The sequence below is a fragment of the Schistocerca gregaria genome, chromosome 4 (genome assembly GCF_023897955.1).
Source record: "Schistocerca gregaria isolate iqSchGreg1 chromosome 4, iqSchGreg1.2, whole genome shotgun sequence".
NCBI lineage: Eukaryota > Metazoa > Arthropoda > Insecta > Orthoptera > Acrididae > Schistocerca > Schistocerca gregaria.
In genome coordinates, this window is record NC_064923.1 from 169,683,908 (window position 1) to 169,710,113 (window position 26,206).

A 26,206-nucleotide genomic window follows, 5' to 3' on the forward strand; every position below is an offset into this window, starting at 1 on the left:
CTGACATTGCCAGTGCGTCTAAAAATGATTCAAATGTTTCTGAGCACTATGGGACTTAACTTCTGAGGTCATCAGTCCCCTGGAACTTAGAACTACTTAAACCTAACTAACCTAAGGACATCACACACATCCATGCCCTAGGCAGGATTCGAACCTGCGACCGTGGTGGTCGCACTGTTCCAGACTGAAGCGTCTAGAACCACTCGGCCACAGCGGCCGTCTAATAAACAGTGAAGAAGTCTTTCTACTTCTATTAAAATTAAATCGAAAAGGTACTTTGTAAATTTACTGAGAACTATAATTTCTGGCTTTTGACCACGTGCTTTGTATGCAGACCTTGTTTCAGATTCCATCATTATCACGAGAGGTACTACGAACCGTCGACTTGTTTTCGGCGTAGGTATTTTTACTGTGATAACATTCGATACAGTTTCTAGATTAAGACCTTCTTTCTTTATTTCCAGTCCATGACCATAAAACAGTGTGCTTACACTAAAGAAGCACTCCGGACAAGACATTAATGACCCCCAGGTGACGTCATGCTAATTCCGACAATCATCACTTGGATCCTTGATAAAGGTGTTAACTCCACGAGGAAGAGAGCAAAGAAGTATCTTCAGATATGACACATCCTGCTGAAGTCGCTCGCCTATAATTAGATCCCACACAGTTACCAAAATCAGAGAATGCATACCGAGTTATCGGTAAGCCTGTCATGTCAATTTTGATCTGATTTTCACTTGGCAGGATTACCGAGAACTTTCTATCTAGGGACTCCGTCGTGAAAGATGTTCTTCAAACAAGGAAGGTATGCCTGCAGTCCTGTGAACAGGTCGTTCTTATCTTGGAAGACGCGTGCATTCAAAGCACACTCATCATGAAGGCGTAGAAGAAGCATTGACGTTTCATCAGACGGAAGTTAAAATAAACATCATTGTTCATTAGTTTCGACATGTCAGTATGATGATACCGCAAATTCTGTGCAGTTAATTAAAAGCCGCTCCAGTTGCTTATTTGAACGTTTATAAGTCCACATACGGCCGGTTTTGGCCTTTACATTAGGCCATTACCAAGTGTATCCAAAATTGCCACATGTAATACGCTGAGATACTAAAGTCTTATGATAGCAATATGTACATATGCAGATGGTGGTATTATCGAATGTACAAGATATAAAAAGGCAGAGCATTGGCGACACTGTTATTTGTACTCAGGTGATTTGTGTGAAACGGTTTTCTGTGTGTCTGTGGTCTCAGAATGCGAATAACCAGGCTCTTATCACGGAATGGTAGTTGGAGCTACAAGCATAAAACATTCCATTTTGGCAATGTTAGGGAATTCATTATTCCTTCGGCCTTCACATAACTACCGAGAGCAGCGTGTTTTGTGTAGAGTTGTCGGTCCTGACGTACTAGGGGACTCTACAGAAAACAAAGTGGGACGTACGACGAACGTATCCGTTAGGACAGTTTGGCGAAATCTCGCGTTAATGGGCTATGGCAGCAGACGACCGGCCCAAGTGCCTTTGCTGACAGCACATCTCCTGCAGCGGCCCTCGTCGTTTCGTGATCCCAATGTTGGACCCTAAACGACCGGAAAATCGTGGCTAGATCAGTTGAGCCCAGATTTCATTTGGTAAGAGCTGGCTGTGGGGTTAGATTTTGCCGTAGACTCCACGAAGCTAGGGACCCAGTTTGTCAACAAGGCACGAGCCGGTGGCGGCTTCATACCGGTGTGGGCTGTGTTGACATAGAAGTGGGTCGTCTGGTCCTCCTGAACCGGTAACTGATTGGAACGGATTAGATTCGGCTATTTGAAGACCATTAGCAGCCATTCATGTACTTCATGTTGTTAGACAACGATGGAATAGTCGCTGGCCACAATTGATTGCGACTGATCAGAAATATATCGTGGATAATTGGAACGAATTACTTAGCTACCCCGATCGCCAGACCCAACAGAAAATTTATGGATCATAATCGAGAGATCAGTTCGAGCACAAAATCTTGCACCGTCAGCACTACCGTAATTGTGGAGGGCTAAACGGGCCTCATGGGTTAATGTAAGCTGATTTCCGACGAGTTGTTGAGTCCATGCCACTCCGAGCTGCCTGCACCACTATGGTCAAAAGGATGTCGGACACGATATTATCTCAGTTTTCTCACCTCAGTGTATGATGGATATATGAGTGGACTTCATGAACTTCGAATTAAGCAACTCGAGCGCCTTTTCATTAATCCTGGCTTATGTTCACGGTAAACTGCCCGAGCGAGTTTAAGTCATTTTACGAAAAATGAACTAAAACTATACTTCTCCCGAACATGCCATGAACGCCCAATGGTACCTACCATCCGCCGTGTCATCGTCAGACCATAGGCGTCACAGGATGCCGACATGGAGGGACATGGGGGCGGCACACCGCTCTCCCGGCCGTATGTCAGTTTCCGAGACCGGAGCCGCTACTTCTCAATCAAGTAGCTCCTCAGTTTGCCTCACAAGGGCTGAGCGCACCCCTCATGCCAACAGCGCTCGGTAGACCGAATGGTCACCTATCCAAGTAGTAGCCCAGCCCGACAGCGCTTATGTTCGGTGACCTGAAGGGAACCGTTGTTACCACTGGGGCAAGGCCGTTAGCCATGTTATGAAAACTACCCCCAAAACATCTCAGTACGAGCCCCCACTGATCGCTGTAGGATGAACACTTTTTAAGCCGATGTAACGGATGCCTTACGTCATTTAAAACGAAGCACAAAGCGATTTGTCGGAACACACTACGCATCTCACCTGCTGTCCAGTATCTATGTTGTTCCACCCATTGAAGATGTGCACTTTTATGTGCCACTGTGACCAATGGTCTCTTGCTAGACACCCGATACAAAAGTGATCACTGCATGCAGTTTCGTTTGCAATGTTCACTCGAGGAGCTAACTGTGCCATAGGTTCAAAGAAAAGTTGTTGACTTCCGTTTTTTCTCTTTATCTAAGTTGCCGAACAAAAATCCCGACACCAGGAAATAATTAATTTAATTTCTGGAACACATTTGTCCAGGAAATAATATTTAAATGATTGACGTTGAAAGATCAGAGGTTATTGTAAGTGCGAGATTAGCCATTGCAAAACTGAAATGCTGGTACGTTAATAACCAGTCTAACTGCCAGGTTAAGTTTGTAGGATGAAGTCTCATGCCTATTGCAACTGATATGTCAATACAGGGACGGTTAATGCTGGTGGTGGATGACGCGGGAACTGTCGTTCGATGGTGTTACACACGTGCTCAGTTAGAGACAGATCTGGTGCACGAGCAGGCCCAGGCAACATGTAGCCGTTTTGTTGGAACAGCAGTACGTGGGCGAGAGTTACCTTCTTGGAATTCACCCACTGTAATTATGCTCATGAATGGCAGCACGGCAGTCGAATAACCAGACTGACATACCAATTTACTTTGAGGGTAAGTGGGCTATTTACGAGTGTGCTCGTGGTACTATACGAAATATCACTCTAGACTATAACTCGAGGTGTAGGTCCAATGTGTCAAGCTATCGCCTGAAACTACTAAAGTCGCCAACTGTGGTTGTTTGGGGTCAGTGGAATGCATGCTACGCGGCGTCTATCTCGGAGCTGTTCTCTAAGTAACCTATTTATAACAGTTCGTTGTGTCACTGTTGTCAACTGCTGTTCGATTTGCTGCTGCAGACTCAGTATGAAGCACCAGAGTCATACACTGAATACGGTGGTCTCCCTCTCTGCCATGTCACGTGGTCGTCCCTTGCGACCCTAGATTCTAATGACAACCATTCGTATTTAAATCAAACCTGATTTGCGTTCTCATAGTGGCAATAGTGACGCCACTCTTATGTGACTGGCCCAGTATTTAAATGGACGTCATCTTTCAGATGTGGAATCAAGCCTACCAATTTTCGTTTATCTCGCACAATTCGTTCTTGGTGTTGGGATTTTGTTCCCATCAGTGTACTTCATATTTAAGCTTCAATTGTTCCACACTTAGCTCACAATATAGCACTGTATCCTAAAAACTATAATGCATCACATATCTTTTAGTACCTTGTGATAGTTCTCTGAATAAATATTGCTTCATTTAAACTCAGCTAATGAAGTCAATCTGGGAAGTGAGACTTTTTCACCAAAGTGCAAGTTGGGTTACACTAAAGAGACTAATAAGTTATTCTGAAAGTAAATCTCACCAGCACACTATAGAATCTACTATGATGCTTCTGATACGCATGTCGTTGATTATCAGGTGCGACAAAAGTATTTTATGAAGGCGAACAAGAAGCAATAACCTTAGTTCTAGTTTTTATTCCTTAGTGGGAACAAGTTTCACAGTAGATAGAATCACACTATGATTGTGGCAGCTGTTAAGCACAAATATCTAACTGTAACATTAGGCAATCCAATATGCGTACAGAATAGATGTTAACTCGGAAGCAAAGTACCGTTCATTGTATCTAAGTTATTTTCCATGATGTTATCAAGCAGCAACGAATACTGCACAGAATCCTAAATAACTACATGCACTACGAATTAGCTGTGGCTAACAGGTAACGTACTAGAAAATGAAAATTTACGAAAAGTAAGGGCACAAAACTGACTCACTAGAATAAAATTAAAAATGTTATATTAGACTATTACCAACACTAGAATGAATATACTTGTCCAGTTTTAATAAAAACCTTGTACGTTGAAATCCCACTGTAAAGTGATCAACCAACGCGTTGGCCACTTGAAGTAGATCGGTAGCCATCCGAAATACGTCTTTAGTTATTTATACTTCTTTTCTACTGTTTACTTTTTAGGAGGAAAATCAAACGAATAAGGTTTAGTTTGCCTTAATTTCCCCTAGACGAAACTGTGTCAAACTGTGGTATATAACGGATTTGTAAGAATACCACGACATTCCCTATCAGCGATAAAACGTTACACATCTGGTATCGAATTAAGCGGAACAAGAAGTGATTTCAAGTGTTTGCGTTTCTGTTAGTCCCAGCAGAAGTCGTAGTGATTTCATTAAATGATATCGTTAAACCCGTCTGTTGTATCATTTAATGAAATCACCTGGAAACGCCTCCAGCTGCTGTTAGCAGATATATAGGAAGAGTTATGACGAACGTAGAAAGAAATTGGGGGTATGCTCGTATATTACTTTCATTCGGTACGTAGTCGATGAAATGGTTCTAAATAACTAATTGGAAATAGAAATGGATAGTAGCTGCCTCCTAGTCACCTGTTTGCACAAAGTACTAAAATACCTGACGTTTTATATTAATTTGCTACCTGAATCGAAATGTATGCAAACATCAAAATATACATAGGTAAACCAGTATTCATACAACAATGTTTCGTATCTGTTCCTTCTCAAAAATACGCGTGTGTTTCTCACAATATTTAACAACCTAGATTTGAAAAGTAAAATCCACTTGCATAATATTAGCAGCCACGCTTCACTTCAACAGCAGCTTAAAGATATAGAACAGTACGCCACAAGTGTTAATCGATTTTAACTGCCTTTAATTTCAGAGCTTTCTTAATACAAATTTCACGCCAAGAAAGGATTAAGCGATGAAAGAATGCAGTAATCTGCAATAATAGAATGATTTTATTTCAAGAATATGCAGTTGTTCGGTTATTTTGGTATGTATATTAGTATTTCATTCTGTTCAAGGTAGTAAAAAAGGCTCAGTTGTTCAGACAATAATATGAAATCCAATTTACAAAATAAGTAACGGCAAAGTAAGAAGTGCTGACTTTTTTCCTAAATTTCTTTGATGGCGTTATGTTGAGGTCACTGAAAGTCTTTGTTCTCGTAACGAGGTTCAGTACTAACATACAGATTGATTGCATATTTTCATATCATTACTCTACTGCCTTTTCCAAAATTAAATGCCAAACAAAACGTAAGAGTGACTTCTCAGCGTTCAGTTTCATTACACACACACATGAAATTAGTGTAAAAAAAATACGTGGCAACCTTTAGTTGTCACGTCAGTGTTTAATAATCTTTCCCATCGTCTTGTAGAGGATTTTTGATGTAAATTGCTCTTTTGGGATGGCGATCGTAAATTACTTCCTTTTCGTTCATTAGTGTAACTTTTGGATTTATTACCAGTGGTACCCCTTTCTGTCCAGTGATGTTCGTGAGTGAATGCACAAAATAACTTTCATTTTTCAAGTTATAGCCCTGTTCGGTTTAATTACTTTTATTTTTAGTAGATTTCCCATCAGAAGGGTCGGTTGTACACTTTCCTACTACTTATCGGTATCACTTCTTCGGGAAAGATAGCCTTATACTATTAGAAAAAATCGGTTAGGCTTACACGCGATCCACGGTCATATTTTATATCGCGAGGAGTATAGGCCGATTAGTAAAAGGGAGGTTACATAACTCCAGCAGCCACATTACGGTGAGTTGCAGAATGTGCTTCTATTGGAATTATCGTTTTTTCGCTACTATATACCATTCACAGAAAATAGATGGGAACGCTTGTAGAAAAAATAATTTCCCTGACGTTCCTCTTCGTAGTCTGTGTAATGGATGGCCCGACTTTTCTTGGAATATACTGACTCGGAATTTTAGCAGGCAACCTCTTTCTGAACCACAGAGCATCTCTTGCAGTGTGTTGAATGTCTAGAGTAATGGGCATCTCCGAGACACTCTCGTGAGACAAACTGCGCCGCTCATCTTTGAATCTTATCTACCTCCTCCACTACTCCTACCCTGAAGGGTACTAGACTAAGATGTAGTCCCAGAGTAAGATGTCAAGGTAAATAACATCTCGAGCGGGTGATCTGTAAGCCACCTCTTTCGTATGTGCATTCATTCTCTTACAATTTTTCCAACTGCTCAAATTAACAGTAACTGTTCGCAGTATGCAAGGGCCTCACTAAAAGTTCCGGTCCTGTGCGCAAACCTAAAACAAATGTTCCAGAGAGCTAAAACTGCTGCATAGGTGTGAACATCACTCCACGTACGGGAAGGGTGGAGCTGGTCTTGATCACAGGTCTACGCTGTGTTCAGAGCTATCAAACGTAGTAGACCTGCAGGTCCGAGTTACTGTTCGCTATTTGAATGTATAAGTGATCTTCTAGATCACAAGTTCCAAAGCGTCTCAGTAATAGAGAATTTTACATTTTCGTTAATATTTAAATTTCTTGTGTAGTCTATCATCCTCAGCTCGGAAACAAACAATCACTGCTTGAGGTAAGAAGACCAGAGTTGAAGTGCATTATCGCCAATTGGCGCTGTCCTACGAAACGCAATGTACGCAGCTCTCAGGCATACTGAGCAAATACATCAGTGATGAGGAAAACTCTTCTATGCATTTAAAAGTCTAGAAAAGGCAAAATAATAACACTAGCAAATTTCGTAAGGTTTACGCACACATAACTCCCAAATGTCATCTTTTACTAATAGTAACATTAATTGACAGTAGAAATGACTCTTCCTGAACATTTCAACACACGTATGTGTACTCAACATTTTTTGTACTTCTTAAACATTTTTTTTAGTACCCCACTTGATGCAATAAATTCTAAGTACAAATTTTTTTCTAGGTGCTAATATGTTATATGCAAATTGATTTTTACTAACGCTTAAAAACCCCCGTAGCCACGTAGATGATGCTGACACAGATAATTTAATATGAGACACATGCAGCCTAAAATGCCAGGAAAGAGCCGAAAAGTGTGTGAAAAAAGATGGTATATGTGAATTTTTTACGGGCGTTATGCAGTAGAGAAAACGTATGGTAGTGAAGCAATTCAAAAGCTTACACTGATTTGCTTTAGGCGCAGTACGGTAGGTATCATGCAATGAAAAGAAAAAAGTAGTGCCCCTAGCGCTAAAGGCTACATGTAGGCGTAGAGTCACACCGAATGAATGCTTGGCTTGGGTTGGGATAGTCAGGTGCAACAGATCGAAAGGTTCAACTTCTGCATGTGTGGTGCGGTATGTCTTATGGTGACGTCAGTAAGTCTTATGTTAAATTACTTATCTCAACGTCGTTTACGTCACTTTGGAGGTTTTCAGACATTTATAATAACCACCCCGTGTATGATATATTCCTGATTACTTACAAGGTGACCCCTAGTTAAGGAATCCCCCTTCTAAAACAAAAATAGGCAGAAATTCAAAATCACATAGTATGAGATAGAGATGGCGGTTGTTGAGGAATAAACGGTTTTTCGGTTATATCGGTTTTTCCATAGCCAGTTTAACATGAGGGTTTCTGAAAAAAATCGTTTCCGTTTTTCGTTTCAACTTATTTCCTCAAATAAACGTAGAAATCGACCCACGCAGTATCAAGATACATAGACTCAAAATACTAAATTAAATATGCAGATGACCAGGAAATTTAATCCGTCTACATATCGCTACTTTTCTCGAAAAGTGGTTGTTGTTGTTGCGGTCTTTAGTCCTGAGACTGGTTAGATGCAGCTCTCCATGCTATTCAATCCTGTGCAAGCTTCTTCATTTCCTAGTACCTACTGCAACCTACATCCTTCTGAATATGCTTAGTGTATTCATCTCTTGATCTCCCCCTACGATTTTTACCCTCCACGCTGCACTCCAATACTAAATTCGTGATCCGTTGATGCCTCAGAACATGTCCTACCAACCGATCCCTTCTTCTGCTCAAGTTGTGCCACAAACGTCTCTTCTCCCCAATTCTATTCAATACTTCCTCATTAGTTATGTGATCTACCCATCTGATCTTCAGCATTCTTCTGTAGCACCACATTTCGAAAGCTTCTATTCTCTTCTTGTCCTAACTATTTATCGTCCATGTTTCACTTCCATACATGGCTACACTCCATACAAATACTTTCACAAATGACTTCCTGACACTTCAATCTATATTCGATGTTAACAAATTTCTATTCTTCACAAACGCTTTCCTTGCCACTTCCAGTCTACATTTGATATCCTCTCTACTTCGACCATCATCAGTTATTTTACTTCCTAAATAGCAAAACTCCTTTACTACTTTAAGTGTCTCACTTCCGAATGTAATTTCCTCAGCATCACCCTACTTAATTCGACTACCTTCCGTTATCCTTGTTTTGCTTTTGTTGATGTTCATCTTATATCCTCCTATCAAGACACTATCCATTCCGTTCAACTGCCCTTCCAAGTCCTTTTATATCTCTGACCGAATTACAATCTCATCGGCAAACCTCAAAGTTTTTATTTCTTCTCCATGGATTTTAATACCTACTCCGAATTTTTCGTTTGTTTCCTTTACTGCTTGCTCAATATACAGATTGAATAACATCGGGGAGAGGCTACAACCCTGTCTCACTCCCTTCCCAACGACTGCTTCCCTTTCATGTCCCACGACTCTCATAATTGCCATCTGGTTTCTGTACAAATTGTAAATAGCCTTTCATTCCCTGTATTTTACCCCTACCACCTTTACAATTTGAAAGAGACTATTCCAGTCTACATTGTCAAAAGCTTTCTCTAAGTCTACAAATGCTTGACACGTAGGTTTGCCTTCCCTTAATCTTTCTTCTAAGATAAGCCGTAAGGTGACTATTGACTCACATGTTCCAGTCTTTCTACGGAATCCAAACTGATCTTCCCCGAGGTCGGCTTCTACTAGTTTTTCCATTCGTCTATAAAGAATTCGTGTTAGTATTTTGCAGCTGTGGCTTATTAAACTGAGAGTTCGGTAATTTTAACATCTGTCAGCACCTGCTTTCCTTGGGATTGTAATTATTATATTTTTCTTGAAGTCTGAGGGCATTTCGCCTGTTTCATACATCTTGCTCACGTGATGGTAGGTTTTTGTCAGTACTGGCTCTCCCAAGGCCGTCAGTAGTTCCAAAGGAATGTTGTCTAATCCGGGGGGTTTGCTTCGACTCAGGTCTTTCAGTGCTCTGTCAAACTCTTCACGCAGTATCGTATCTCCCATTTCATCTTCATCTACATCCTCTTCCATTTCCATAGTACTGTCCTCAAGTACATGGCCCTTGTATAGACCCTCGATATACTCCTTCCACCTTCTACTTTCCCTTCTTTGCTTTGAACTGGGTTTCCATCTGAGCTCTTGATGTTCATACAAATGGTTCTCTTGTCTCAAAGGGTCTCTTTAATATTCCTGTAGGCAGTATCTATCATACCCCTAGTGAGATAAGCCTCTAAATCCTTGCATTTGTCCTCTAGCCATCCCTGTTTAGCCATTTTGCACTTCCTGGCGATCTCATTTTTGAGACTTTTGTATTCCTTTTTGCCTGCTTCATTTACTGCATTTCTATATTTTCTTCTCTCATCAATTAAATTCAATATATCTTCTGTTACCCAGGGATTTCTACTAGCCCTCGTCTTTTTACCAACTTCAGCCTCTGCTACCTTCACTACTTCATCCCTCAAAGCTACCCATTCTTCTACTACTGTATTTCTTTCCCCCATACCTGTCAATTGTTCCCTTATGCTCTCCCTGAAACTCTGTACAACCTCTGGTTTAGTCAGTTTATCAAGGTCCCATCTCCTTAAATTCCCACCTTTTTGCAGTTTCTTCAGTTTTAATCTACAGGTCATAACCAATACATTGTGGCAAGAGTCCACATCTGCCACTGGAAATGTCTTTCAATTTAAAACCTGGTTCCTAAATTTCTGTCTTACCATTATATAATCTATCTGATACCTTTTAATATCTCCAGGGTTCTTCCATACATACAACCATCTTTCATGACTCTTAAATCAAGTTTTAGCTATGATTAATTGTGCTCTGTGCAAAATTCTAGCAGGCGGCTTCCTCTTTCATTTCTTAGCCCCAATCCATATTCACCTACTACATATCTCAGTTCGGAACCGCGCGACTGCTACGGTCGCAGGTTCGAATCCTGCCTCGGGCATGGATGTGTGTGATGTCCTTAGGTTGGTTAGGTTTAAGTAGTTCTAGGTTCTAGGGGACTGATGACCTTCGAAGTTAAATCCCATAGTGCTTAGAGCCATTTGAACCATTTTTCTACTACGTATCGTTCTCATCCCTTTTCCTACACTCGATTTCCAATCACCCATTATTATTAAATTTTCGTCTCCCTTCACTATCTGAATAGTTTCTTTTATTTCATCATACACTTCTTCAATTTCTTCGACATCTGCAGAGCTAGTTGGCATATAAACTTGTACTACTATAGTAGGTGTGGGCTTCGTATCTATCTTGGCCACAATAATGCGTTCACTGTGCTGTTTATAGTAGCTTACCCGCACTCCTATTTTTTTATTCGTTATTAAACATACTCCTGCATTACCCCTATTTGATTTTGTGTTTATAACCCTGTAGTGACCTGACCAGAAGTCTTGTTCCTGCTGCCACCGAACTTCACAAATTCCCACTATATCTAACTTGAACCTATCTATTTCCCTTTTTAAATTTTCTAACCTACCTGCCCGATTAAGAGATCTGACATTCCACGCTCCGATCCATAGAACGCACAGCAAGTGGTAACAAGTTGAATACTACAAAAAGTCACCAGCAGTCTGCTAATAGTTTTAATTGTTTGGAAATGCTAAAAAATCGGGTTACAATAGAGGATCACTATTTGGGCATTAGAAATAGTGCTAAATGGTGTAAAATGGTTTTGAATAATTCTGTTTTTCGTGTTCTTTTTTCCATTTTCAACAGTTATAAGCAGATAAGGGAATATTACCTAGCAAGGGCAACATATCAACTACTTCTAGTTCTTATTATAAACACTGAGTGAATTGTTTTTCTCTTTATATGATGCCGCAAATCACAAGTTCACTGTGTTTCCTCCCGTTCCTAATCTTTGAAAGGTACTGTATCGGTACCGCACTTCGTAAAATATTTCCAGGCTAGGGGTGGGGCCATTCAGTAATGAACTAATGACCAACGTCGACAGCGTGAAACTACCATATAGATGGGGCAAGTCTTGCACACTGCGTGTATACTGGGACCACTCCATGAACCACATCACATAGTAACAGGCTCATTATTGCTGTACCAATTTTATGTCATCTGTCTTGTCATCGTTTCCGTCGGCATTGTTATAAAAATAACGCTGATCGCTTTTCTGTGTTTTATATAATACGACAATATTTTAAAGCAATGGTAATTTGAGGAATAAAAATTAAGTTTTTTAAAAACGTTTAGTTTAAAAGCCATTGCTAACTGATATAAGAAGACCTATTATAACCGAGACGAAACAAATACCGAAAATACCGATTATTCGGAACTAAAAGAGCGGTGTCGATTTTAAACGATGGCCAGTTCATTTTCCTATTATGGAATGGGGGAGGAAGAAAAAACCTGTGAGGTTATGTTACCAACATTAAGGTCAGTTTGGAAGCAGCTGTCTTGCTTGACACTCGTGACTTTCAGCTACAAAGGGCGTACGTGTGACATAGTAAGCAGATAGAAAATTATACGAGAAAAACACTGATCGATATCATTTGAGAGTAGCGATTGTTAACAGCCGACGCAATGAGCGTATTTTACGAAAAACCACGTGAAACTTACATCACCTACGTTTCAAGAAAGCCAGAAGCAAGTAACTTTGTTTTATTAAACATCATAGTTAGAAATAAAAACAAAGGTACAAGAAACGTAATGGGAAGAAATCATAACTACGAAAGTACTTCGGTTAATAGAGCAAAGAAGGAAATAAAGAAGTCCAACGACGGTCAGGAATACAGAAATACAACAGTGGGATTAAAATCCGAGATGAAAGGATATCAATGATAAGATTGTGTAATGACTTTCCTGTGCTCAATGAAAGTGATGAATTCCAAAATGTGCTAAATGGACTGGATACGTCTCAGAAATAATCACGGAGTGTAAAAATATGTTGTTCACAATTTGTTTGCTATGTTTTGTGTTTTTCATTCTCGCGAGATTAAATAAATTTTGATGCTCATTTGTTATACTTTTCAATTTCCCATCCTGTCAAATCATTTTAGAAACAAAACATTAACTCTGAAAACACTATGTTCACATGTGTCCCACCTCATCTATTATAAAAGAGTCAAATTAAAATGGTTTGATAGTGCTGATCAAACTGGAAAAAACGTTTCTGATATTTTGATTTTCAGATATATGTAAAGTAGGTAGGAACTACTGAAGTCTTATATACGGGGACATGGGGACCACGCTACTGGACCCATACGAGAAAATCAACTCTGGGGAAACGGTATACCAAGTATGCCTGAGCAGCTAGCCCTTAGGTAGCTAGAGCGACGCATTTCGTCTCGAGGTCGTTCAGCCAGCACGACAGCGTTACTAAGATGCTCAACAAACTCCACTGGCAGTCGTTACGAGAGAGGCACTGTGCACCACGAAGGTGTGTAGGCCTACCACTGAAATTTCCAGAGAATGCTTTCCGCCAAGAGTCGGACTACATAGTATTTCATCCCTCATACGAGTACATATCGCGTAGTGACCACGAAGAGAAAACTTGAGGAATTAGAGCTAGAAGAGAGGCTTACCAGCAACCATTCTTCCCATCGTCATTCGCAAATGCAACCGGACAGGGGAGACCCAAAGGGAAATGCAAAGGCTCAGTCAAGGTATAGTACAACTGAAATGGAAAGAAGACAAGTGTTCTGATGGCAGAAGAGCCAACACCGTGTTACTAGAGGAGGCCGAAATGCACGCGTTTTAGCTCACGCAGGCTGGCGTGAGGAGGGAAGGACTCTACTGACGTGAGGTCTGGAACATGACAAGGAATTAGAATTCAGAAAGCGGACGTATTTAGTTTGATACTTAACTTTAATCCATTAATGAGGAACGTCGCCCTTGACGGTACATGAGTCACAATGTTGTCTGTTCAGAATACATTCTTGAAGATATTGCTTGTAGTACGCAATATGGCGCCTTGCTAGGTCGTAGCAAATGACGTAGCTGAAGGGTATGCTAAACTGTCGTCTCTGCAAATGAGAGCGTATGTAGGCAGTGAACCATTGCTAGCCAAGTCAACTGTACAACTGGGCGAGTACTAGGAAGTCTCTGTAGACCTGCCGTGTGGCGGCGCTCGGTCTACAATCACTGATAGTGGCGACATGCGGGTCCGACGTATACTAACGAACCGATTTAAAGGCTACCACCTAGCAAGTCTGGTGTCTGGCAGTAACACCACAACAAGGAATTCTGAAAAGTTGATTATAGGATAATATCAAAAGCCGCAGAATATGGTACAATGGAAAGTACGATCGTTATGAATAGCAGTGTAGGGCATAGGTTGTGTTACTGTCAACAGTTTCGAAATAGAGTTGTTCTTATCAGAATCGACAGCGATAGTTCATGGATACATTCCGACGTTGCAAGCAGAAGATGAAGAGGTAGAAAAAGTATGTGAGGATATTGAAAGGGTAATACAGTACGCAAAGTGAGATGGAAATGTAATCGTCATGGGGGACTAGAACCCAACTGTAAGGGAAAGAGTAGAAGAAAACGTTACAGGAGAATTTGAGCTTGGGACAAGGAATGAGAGAGAAGAAAGACCAATTGAATTTGGTACTAAATTTCTGCCAGTAATGGCGAATTCTCTGTTAAAGAATCACAAGAGTAAGGGGTATATTTGAAAAATGCCAGGTGATAAGATAAGATTACAGTTACATTACATCATGGTCAGGCACAGATTCCGAAATCAGATACTGGATTATAAGGTATACCCAGGAGCAGATGTTGTTGTTGTTGTGGTATTCAGTCCTGAGACTGGTTTGATGCAGCTCTCCATGCTACTGTATCCTGTACAAGCTTCTTCATTTCCCAGTACCTACACCAACCTACATCCTTCTGAATCTGCTTAGTCTATTCATCTCTTGGTCTCCCACTACGATTTTTACCCTCCACGCTGCCCTCCAATACTAAATTGGTGATCCCTTGATGCCTCACAACATGTCCTACCAACCGATCCCTTCTTCTGGTCAAGTTGTGCCACAAAATCCTCTTCTCCCCAATCCTATTCAATACCTCCTCATTAGTTACGTGATCTATCCACCTTATCTTCAGTAGCACCACATTTCGAAAGCTTCTATTCTCTTCTTGTCCAACCTATTTATCGTCCATGTTTCACTTCCATACATGGCTACACTCCATACAAATACTTTCAGAAATGACTTCCTGACACTTCAATCTATACTCGATATTAAAAAAATTTTCTTCTTCAGAAACGCTTTCATTCCACTTGCCAATCTACATTTTATATCCTCTCTACTTCGATCGTCATAAGTTATTTTGCTCCCCAAATAGCAAAACTCATTTACTACTTTAAGTGTCTCATTTCCTAATGTAATTTCCTCAGCATCACCCTACTTAATTCGACTACCTTCCGTTATCCTTGTTTTGATTTCGTTGATGTTCATCTTATATCCTCCTATCAAGACACTATCAATTCCGTTCAACTGCTCTTCAAAGTCCTTTTATATCTCTGACCGAATTACAATCTCATCGGCAAACCTCAAAGTTTTTATTTCTTCTCCATGGATTTTAATACCTACTCCGAATTTTTCGTTGCTTTCCTTCACTACTTGCCCAATATAAAGATTGACTAACATTGGGGAGAGACTACAACCCTGTCTCACTCCCTTCCCAACCACTGCTTCCCTTTCATGTCCCACGACTCTCATAATTGCCATCTGGTTTCCGTACAAATTGTAAATAGCCTTTCATTCCCTGTATTTTACCCCTGCCACCTTCAGAATTTGAATGAGAGTATTCCAGTCAACATTGTCAAAAGCTTTCTCTAAGTCTATAAATGCTAGGAACGTAGGTTTGCCCTTCCTTAATCTAGCTTCTAAGATACGTCATAGGGTCAGTATTGCCTCTCGTGTTCCAACATTTCTATCCCAACTGATCTTCCCCAAGATCGGCTTCTACTAGTTTTTCCATTCGTCTGTAGAGAATTCGTGTATTTTGCAGCTGTGTCTAATTAAACTTATAGTTCAGTAATTTTCACATCTGTCAACACCTGCTTTCTTGGGGATTGGATTTATTATATTCTTCTTGAAGTCTGAGGGTATTTCTCCCATCTCATACACCTTGCTCACCAGATGGTAGAGTTCTGTCAGGACTAGCTCTCCCAAGGCCATCAGTATTTCTAATGGAATGTTGTCTACTCCGGCGGCCTTGTTTTGTCTCAGGTCTTTCAGTGCTCTGTCAAACTTTTCACGCAGAATCGTATCTCCCATTTCATCTTCATCTATATCCTCTTCCATTTCCATAATATTGTCCTCAAGTACATCGCCCTTGTATAGACCCTGTATACACGCCTTCCCCCTTCTGCTTTCCCTTCTTTGCTTAGAACTGGGTTTCCATCTGAGCTCCTAATGTTCATACAAGTGGTTCTCTTGTCTCAAAAGGTCTATTTAATTTTCCTGTAGGCAGTATCTATCTTACCCCTAGTGAGATAAGCCTCTACATCCTTGCATTTGTCCTCTAGCCATCCCTGCTTAGCCATTTTGCACTTCCTGGCGATCTCATTTTTGAGACTTTTGTATTCCTTTTTGCCTGCTTCATTTACTGCATTTTTATATTTTATCCTTTCATCAATTAAATTCAATATTTCTTCTGTTACCCAAGGATTTCTACTAGCCCTCGTCTTTTTACCAACTTGAGCCTCTGCTGCCTTCACTACTTCATCGCTCAAAGCTACCCATTCTTCTTCTACTGTATTTCTTTCCCCCATTCCTGTCAATTGTTCCCTTATGCTCTCCCTGAAACTCTGTACAATCTCTGGTTTAGTCAGTTTATCCAGGTCCCATCTCCTTAAATTCCCACCTTTTCGCAGTTTCTTCAGTTTTAATCTACAGGTCATTACGAATAGGAGCAGATACAGATACAGATTATTATTTAGTCGTGATGAAGTGTAGGCTGAAGTTTAAAAATTTAGTCAGGAAGGATCGATACCCACAGAAGTGGGATAAGGAACTACGAAGGAATGACGAGATACACTTAAATTTCTCTAAGGTTATAGATATATCACCAAGGAATAGCTCAGTAAGTAGTATAGTTAAAGAGGAATGGGCATCTCTAAAAAGGGCAATCATGGAGGCTGGAAAGGCAATCATAGGTACAAAGAAAGTAACTGTGAAGAAACCATGGTAACATAAAAAATACTTCAGTTGATCGACGAAATAAGGAGGTACAAAAATGTTCACGGAAATTCAGGAATACAGTAATGCAAGTCGCTGATGAATGAAATAAATAAGAAGTGCAGGGAAGCTAAGGCGAAACGGCTGAATGAAAGACGTGAAGAAATATAAAAACAAATGACTGTCGGAAGTATTGACACAGCGTATAGGAAAGTCAAAACTACCATCTACGAAATAAAAAGCAATGGTTATAACATTAGGAGTGCAACGGGAATCCCGCTTTCAAATGCAAAGGAGAGAGCAGATAGGTGGGAAGAGTACATTGAACGCCTCTATAAGGGGGAAGAATTGTCTGGTGTAATAGGAGAACAAACACGTGACGGTTTAGAAGGAATAGGGCTTCCAATATTAATATCTGAATTTAAGAGAGCTTCGGAGGACTTAAGGTCAAATATGGCTGAATGGATAGATCATATTCCATCAAAATTTCTGAAGTCATTGTGGGGAATGGCAACAAAGCGACTATTCACGTTGGTGTGTAGAATCTGTGAGTCTGGCAATATATCATCTGACTTTCGCAAAAATATCGTTTACATAATTCCGAAGCCTGCAAGGCCTATCAAGTGCGAGAATTATCGCACAATCAGCTTAACAGCTCATGCATCCAAGTTACTGACAAGGATAATACAGAGAAAAAAGAAAAGAAAAATTGAGAATGTCTTAGATGCCGATCAGTTTGGCTTTAGGAAAAATAAAGGCACAAGAGAGGCAATTCTGATATGTTGCGGTTGACAGTGAATGCGAAACTAAAACAAAAAAAACAAAAAAAATGGGAACACGCTAACAGGACTTGTGGACATGGAAAAAATATTCGAAAATTTTATTTCTTTATTTATTTCTTTAACAGTACAGAGTTACCCACCACCTTAAAATGTAAGGTGAGTCGGATGCTTCTGAATCTAATAACAAAGGCTTCTCATTGTTACAGTGTTATTGGTGTACAGTTGTTAATGTTTTTTTAAATAATATATAGAATATAATATATGAAGAATTCTCCGAGGTTAAAGCGAATTGAATGCTTAACAATTATCAAAATGGTTCTATATAATTTTTTACTACCTAGTTGATGAGAATCAATGCAAATGTCAAAGGAAAAAAATTACACAATGAGCGTGGTTAAGAATAATTTGTAACATGTAGACAGAAGTGATATGCTGTATTTGGATGAATAATACAGTCTAAGTACCATCTGGGTTAGTAATGGCTTAATTCTATCTATTTTAGATTAGAAGGTCTCGGTATAACCTCGAGCTATTCTCATTTGAAATGGTTTTCGCTAGTGTATGGTTACAGAGATTATACAGATTAAATGCTGATTGAGCACTTCATACATGGGAAACATGAATTTTACCTTCACATGGGAAATACACTTATGTTTGTAGCTTGTTACTTGAAATATAATATAGTTCATTGCTACTTGAATGCATTATTCCTTAAATGGCTTAATACATTTCTTGTATATGAAATTTATTGTTTATATCTGTGAAGAGAGAAGAGAAGATACTTCTGTCTGCACACAGTAAGACGAGCAATACATTACTACTTGTGTGCAATATACTTTGCACACTATGCAGAGTTCCATTGTCGAGGAAGAGCCTCGTAGTATAAGTTCTTCCATCCTTCTCCTCCCACGCGACATTACCTTATTACTACAGTCTTAGTATGGGTGCAGTTGTTTATTTGTTTTATGATTGTTGCGTTGTTTATGACTGTGTTGTGACATTCAGTGTCATACATTGTTGGTTTTGATCCCTTACGTGTTGATCCCTTCTGAGTCATTTTCACTTAGTGTTCCTTATTCGGTTTCGGAATCTGTGGTCGTATTTGTGTCCTCCCATGTGGTTTGTTGTGTTGTTTGTGCTTGTCTACGCCTCCTGCCATATGGGTTGTGGCGCTTGTATTCTTCGTGCAGAGTTTTCGATACAATATCGGCTACGCTATTTATTGTGCTCCAGTCATCGGGATTACGTATTATTCTGGCGATGTCATTGTCATTCTGTATAGGTCTCACTTGTGTTAGCGTTTTGCACAACAGTGTGACATGTTCTGGAGTCCCAGTTTCTTCACATACGCATACTTCATCATTAGTGAGTCCCATACGGTTTAAGTGTACCGGATACGGCCCATGGCCTGTCAGGAAATGGACCATCTCCCGGTTTGGGTAGACATGTTTCAGCTCTTGTCTTTCGTGTACATCAGGAAGGAAAGAGTGTTCTCGGCGACCCTTATCGGATACATCCCACCCCCTCTGCCATGTCTGAATCCACCATTGTTTCACTTGTGATTTGTTCATAATGTTGGTTCTCGTAATTTCGGTGACTTTATCGACCCTGTCCCTCTTAAGCCAGTAAAGTGCCGCTCTGTAACGTATTGTTATGTCTAGAGGGCAGATCCCCATTACAATGCAAGGTGCCTCTAGTGACCTGGTGTTGAGAGCTCAGCTCATTCTCAGGAGTGCACTACGTTGACTTCGTCTTGCAATTGTCTTGCTACTCTGTATGTTTAGTCTGTGAGTCCAATCACTTGCGGCGAAGCATGCGATGGATTCATATATCGCAATGTGGTAGGTCCTTATCGTATCAATAGGTAATCTGTACTGAGTTGTGTGTAGTCTCGCTATTTTGTGCATAATTTTGGAGGCTTCGTCAGTTTTATATGGTCATTGAAAGTCTTTTTTTCGACAATGTTCGACAGTGTAAAATGGTGCAAGAGGTTCGAAATTCTGGGAAAAATAGAAACTACAGTGAGAGACGTGTAATATGTAATACATATAAAAGCCAAGAGGGAATAATAAGGATGGACGACAATGAACGAAGCGCTCGGATTAAGAAGGATGTATGAGAGGAATGTAGACTTCACCGCTCCCCATCCCCGCTACTGTTCAATCTGTACATCGAAGAAGCACGATGGAAAGATAAGAAGGTTGAGGAGTGGGAATTAAACTAAAAGTGAGACTATATCAATGATACGATTCATTTATGACATTACTGTCCTGAGTGGAAGTGAAGAAATATTAAATGATCTGCTGAACGGAAGGAATAGTGCAATGAGTGCAGAACATGGATTGAGAATAAATCGAAGGAAACCGAAAATAATTATAAGTATCGAAAACGAGAACGGCGAGAAACTTAACATTAGGATTTATGGTAACTAAGTAGATGAACTTAAGGAATTCCACTACCTAGGCAGCAAAACAACCAACGACGATTAGGTGACGCAGGACATCAAAAGCAGACTAGCACTGGAAGGAAAGAAGGGTATTACTGGCCAAGAGAAGTGTATTAGCAACATACATAGTCTTAATTTAAAGAAGAAATTTCTGAGAATGTACGTTTGGATCACAGCATTGTTTGTTAGTAACACATAGACTGTGGGAAAACCGGAACAGAAGAGAATCGAACCTTTTGTGATGTGGTGCTACAGAAAAATGTTGAAACTTAGGTGGATCGGTAAGGTAAGGAATGTGGAGGTAGTGTGCGAAATCGGAGAGGAAGGAAATGTGTGGTTCAAATGGCTCTGAGCACTATGGGACATCTCGTGATGACTGGGTGTTGTGTGACGTCCTTAGGTTAGTTAGGTCTAAGTAGTTCTAAGTTCTAGGGCACTGATTACCATAGATGTTAAGTCCCGTAGTGCTCAGAGGCATTTGGACCGTTTAACATCTGTGGTTATCAGTCCCCTAGAACTTAGAACTACTTACACCTAACTAACTCAAGAACATCACACACATCCATGCCCGACGCAGGATTCGAACCTGCGACCGTAGTGGTCACGCGGTTCCCGACTGTAGGGCCTAGAACCGTACGGCCACTCTGGCCGGCCGAATGTGTGGAAAACACTGCCAAGGAGAAGGGCCAGGATGATGGGGCATCTGTTAAGACATCCTGGAGTGACTACTGTGGTACTAGAGGGAGCTGTAGAGGGGTAAAACTGTAGAAGAAAACAGGGATTGGAATATATCCAGCAGATAATTTAGGACGTAAGTTCCAAGTGCTATTGTGAGAAGAACGGGTTGGCTGAGGAGAGTAATTCGTGACGGGCCGTATCCTTCTGATGACACAAAAAAAAAAAGACCTGACTTGCGCAGTGTGATCTAGATGTAATAAAACTGAATCCGTCTATAGATGTTTGTCTCAGCAGTATCAGTATCAAATGTGTGTGAAATCTTATGTGGGACTTAACTGCTAAGGTCATCAGTCCCTAAGCCTACACAATATTTAACCTAAGTTATCCTAAGGACAAACGCACACACCTGTGCCCGAGGGTGGACTTGAACCTCCGCCATCTGCAGTATCTATGATTCTGTTTATTTACCCGTCCATTGAAACATAAATTGCCGAGCGAAGTGGCGCAGAGGTTAGCATAATGGACTCGCATTCAGGAGGACGATGGTTCAAAACCCCGTGTCGCCTCTTGATTTAAGTTTGACGTGATTTCCCTAAACCGCTTCAGGCAATTGCAGGGTGGTTCCTTTGAAGGGGTACAGCTAACGTCCTTTTCTAATCCGATGGTGGCATCGCTCTTTGGTCGCCTCCTCTCCATCAATTAACCAACCACGTATAAAATAGTTCCGTACGTAAATAGTCCGACGTAGCGGAAACAATGGTTTAAGTCCAGTTTGCATGCCACCCATACTGCTTCCTGAACCAGACGATCTTGATCGTGCTGAATGTAATGTAGTATTATGTAGTATTTTTATTTAGTTTTTGTAAGTGTGTCATTCATTTATAGCTATAGTTCTCTCAACCCAGTTTCCTGCGAAATGCGTCGAATTTAAAGCAGTCAGTTGCCTCTAAAGTTTGCCAGAACGGTGGCTGATGCTGTTTCGCCATACCATTTTTATCTTGTTGCCAGACCTTCTGTGACAACGCAAGTTTTAATAATTTTTCCACGGTATGCGGAGTATTTCGACGGAGAGTAGAATGGTAACACAACCGTAAGACCTCTATCTGCAATATTAATTGTAGGCGTTATTGTATTAATAAGTACAAAGGAAACCGCAATTTCAGTTTGGACTAATGTATTTTCAACATTTGTTATATAGATTATGAAAATAAGCACAAAACATCCGAAACCTTCATTCTGTTCTCGGAGTGTTTTTTTATTTTTTTCATATAACAAAACTACACATCCCGATCTACGAAACATAAGGCTCGTAAACGGATTTTTCGTATTTAAAATATCTGGCTTCTAACATGAATCCATTAACGACTGTGATAAAAACTAAAATTGTTCGGAACAGCTGAGTCACGTTAGTTTGGACCTGAAAGCTCAACGGAAATTGAAAATAAAAAAAAACCTCTTGGCAGCTACCAAAAACTGTGTGTTCCACATTTTACGCCCTTTTTCGCGACATCAGGAGACATCAGAGTAATAAGCTTCAATCCGCTATAGAGATGTAGATGCATAAATTTAATTAACGGTCCCTCTCGGCAACTTTTCGCCCGACCACTCGACGCAATATCCGAGCTTTCGTCCGATATTACACCGCTGGCCGACACGACAGCCGTGGTTGGAATTGTCCAGTAATTGCAGGGCGCCGCACTGCGCGTTTCGACTGTTCACCACCAGAGGCGCCACCACCAACGAGCGGACAGAAAAGGAAACCGAACTTTGCTGGCAGTTCGCTATCAACGTGGTATAGCTATGATTTTATACAGCATGGCAACTGTAATTTAGGTATTCCTGTAATCGCTTGTCTTTACAATCGCTTAAACAAGTAAAGCTTCCTTCTATCAGAAGGCTTTTTGAACGCAGAATAGCCTTACTAGAAGTAGGTCTATTAAACGCAGGGCGCTCTTACCTTCGTAGAGCCTTTGATCTGACCAACAGTTCAATGTGAATTCAAATCATTGTACAGTTTCGCATTTTCCTCAGTAACTGCCGGCTATCGGTGATTAAAAAGAATCTATTACCGACAGGGTGATCTATAGGGTGTTATGGCCTTTGCAGCCCAGTACACGCCCACTTTGCCGAGCTCCACAGTTGCTCTATTATTGTTATGTACTAAAAATTAAAGAAGATAGTATTAATAACTATTCCAAAGAAGACAGGTGCTGACAGGTGCTAATACTACCGACGTATCTGTTTTATAGGTAATTTTTGCAAAATAATGACACGAATAATGTATAGAACAATGAAAAAAGAAACTGCTTGATCACTATCTCAGGATTGATCATTTTATTTACATTCTGAAGAAATGTAGGATGATGCAAAGTTATGCTAAATCTACAACGTATATTACAAGATTGATGGAAGGCAAGCTGCATTCATAGCACTTGAAGCAAGTTACTGACAATGTTGACGAGTGGTAGATGAAAGTATCAGGGATACAATACATTTTGTACAGGACACAAACTGGAATTATAAAAGTCGAAGGGGCTGATAAAGGGTCGTTAGCTAAATGGGGACAATGAGAAATTGGGAAAGAAAATTAAAAGTTCAGTTATATTAAATATAAAACTTCGTGAGTTGCAGGTATAATAAGTCTTCCAGAGATGGCGAGTACTTGGAAGACCAATTGAATAGAATCTATGCTGTCTTGAAAAGAGGTTATAAGGTGAACATAAACAAATGTAGGATGAGGGGAACGTAGCTGAGATAAATCAGGTGCGGCTGAGAGAATTGGATTCGGAAATGAGGCACCATAAGCAGTAGATGAGTTTTGCTATATGGACAGCAAAAGAAAGATGGCTTACATAAACGGGATGTGAAATGTAGACTGGAAGGAAAAGAGTTTATCTAAAGCAGAAATTTCGTAACTTCGAATATAAATTTAAATGCTAGGAAGTCTGTTTTGGAGGTGTTTCTGTGGAGCATAGCCTTTTATGGAAGTTAAACGTGATCGGTAGGCAACGAATGCAGGAACAGAATAGAAAATGTTGCAATGTGGTGTTACAGGAGAACGATGCCGATTAAATGCGTAAATCGGATATTTAATGAGGAGATGCCGAATCAAATGGGGAAAAAGAAATTGCGGCTTAGGTTGTCTAAAAGAAGGGACTCGTTGAAAGAATACATATTGAGACGTCTGGAAACAGTGAATTTTAATAACTGAAAAAAGTGTAAAGGAAAAAACCTGTTGAAAGAAATCAAGACATGAGTACAGTTATTGGGTGCAAACTGAAATGGGTTGCATTAGCTAGGAAGCGCTAAAGGAGAGTACACAGAATTCACTTACGTGGAGCTGCATCAAACTACGCTTGCGAATGGAGACCACAACATTAAAACAGTTAGTATGCTCACAGCGCTTTGCTCCCTGTTAGAAAGAATAAGTGTAGGAATGATTTAACGACAAATAAATAACAATAATTCTTTTTAGATTCCGTGAACCAATCTGGTTCAAAGTTATTCTATCATAAACCAGGCTTTCCACAGCCAGAACACAAAAAGTGGTTTTATGATGACGTATGGTCCCTTGTGTGTCAGCTATTCTTTACCCTGATGATTGGCACTAGTTATTATGTTTAATGGAATTCACAGTTGTGCTTTTGCAATATTTAACATTAATACTGAATGGATATCTGCCTGCTGCAGAGCAATTGATTACGAACTTGGATTTCTCTCTCTCACTCTCTCTCTCTCTCTCTCTCTCTCTCTCTCTCTCTCTCCTCTGTCTCTGTAAAATATAGTGTATTTATTTGAAGAAATGAACTTAAGGAATGTTACTCTTTCTGGTCAGTTCAGAGTCTACGTTATCAAGTTTCCAAAAAGTTACAGCAATGATCAGTAATTTTTTTTAAATCTCTCTGGTATTTATTTATATAGATGAACCTTAGGAACGTTGTCATTTCTTGTAAGTTATGAACCTTGATTATTTATTTTCGAGAAAGAACTTTTTTTCTATCACTTAGCTGATGTGTTTATTCTGCCGGCCGCTGTGGCGAGCTGCTCTAGGAGCTTCAGTCTGGAACCGCGCTGTTGCTACGGTCGCAGGTTCAAATCCTGCCGCCGCCATGGATGTCTGTGATGTCCTTAGGTTAGGTAGGTTTAAGTAGTTCTAAGTTCTAGGGGACTGATGACCTCACATGTTAGGTCCCATAGTGCTCACAGCCATTTGTACCATTTGAACATAACCAAAGATCGCGGATCAACATCGCTTGCTCTTAGATGTGTGCATATCAATGAACAAAGGTAAGTAGTTAATAGTTCTGTAACGACCCAGATGACACGCACACCTCACACTGATACTATCGTTTTAGTCCTGCCTGGCTCTTGCTACCTCTATACAACCCATTCGAAGCAACCTGCTGACCTACTCTCTGCCCATTTATTCTGATCCTAGTCAGCTCTGATACTCTGCTCTGGAACGTCCCGATCCTCGTGTCTTAAGCCAAGTTTTCTACTCGATTCGAAATGTTCCGTCGGTACCCCGCCTGTAACTGACATGACCTGATCCCAAAGATGATCCGCCATTTCGTTTGCTCTAATTCTGTATTGGCTCTGGTATGATTTTCAAAGGCTGCTAGGAGGGAGAGAGGCGTCACTCCTTCTACGTCGTATACTTTGTCATAGGCCTGGCATTGGTTCCTCATGATGTATAAGACTCTCTCCCAAAGCCCAAGTCTCTCTCCCTTACCACTCTGTATACTCATACGAACCATGTGTAGAGTTCACATGGAGCTGCGTCCGCTAACGGAATACTATAATGCCCCTACTTATATCGTCAATGAACTGTCACCCTGGGTCGTTGTGGACCTATTGGCTATGTTGAAATAAACCGAGGACTTTACCCTGTTTCCGTTACTAGTTTCTCACAAGGCTTGGCTTTTTCTTTGTAGGTACCAGACCATGCTGGCCATTCCAGAAAGCCACGGCGTGGTTCGCTCTACGAAATTTGTTGTTCAGTCATGAAGAATTTTGTAACCATCGTGCAGCCTTCACATGCTGCCTCTAATTCGAATGGTTCAAATGACTCTGAGCACTATGGGACTTAACTTCTGGTGTCATCAGTCCCCTAGAGCTTAGAACTAGTTAAACCTAACTAACCTAAGGACACCACACGCATCCATGCCCGAGGCAGGATTCGTACGTGCTACCGTTGCCGTCACGCGGTGTCAGAAAGTAGCTTCT

The 26,206-nt window shown here is 40.5% G+C and overlaps 1 protein-coding gene across 1 annotated transcript in view; it reads left to right on the forward strand.

Annotated features, from left to right (window-relative positions):
- Positions 1–26,206, forward strand: part of LOC126267503 (nephrin-like) — an 880,351-nt gene that overhangs the window by 335,963 nt on the left and 518,182 nt on the right. The window lies entirely within an intron of this gene.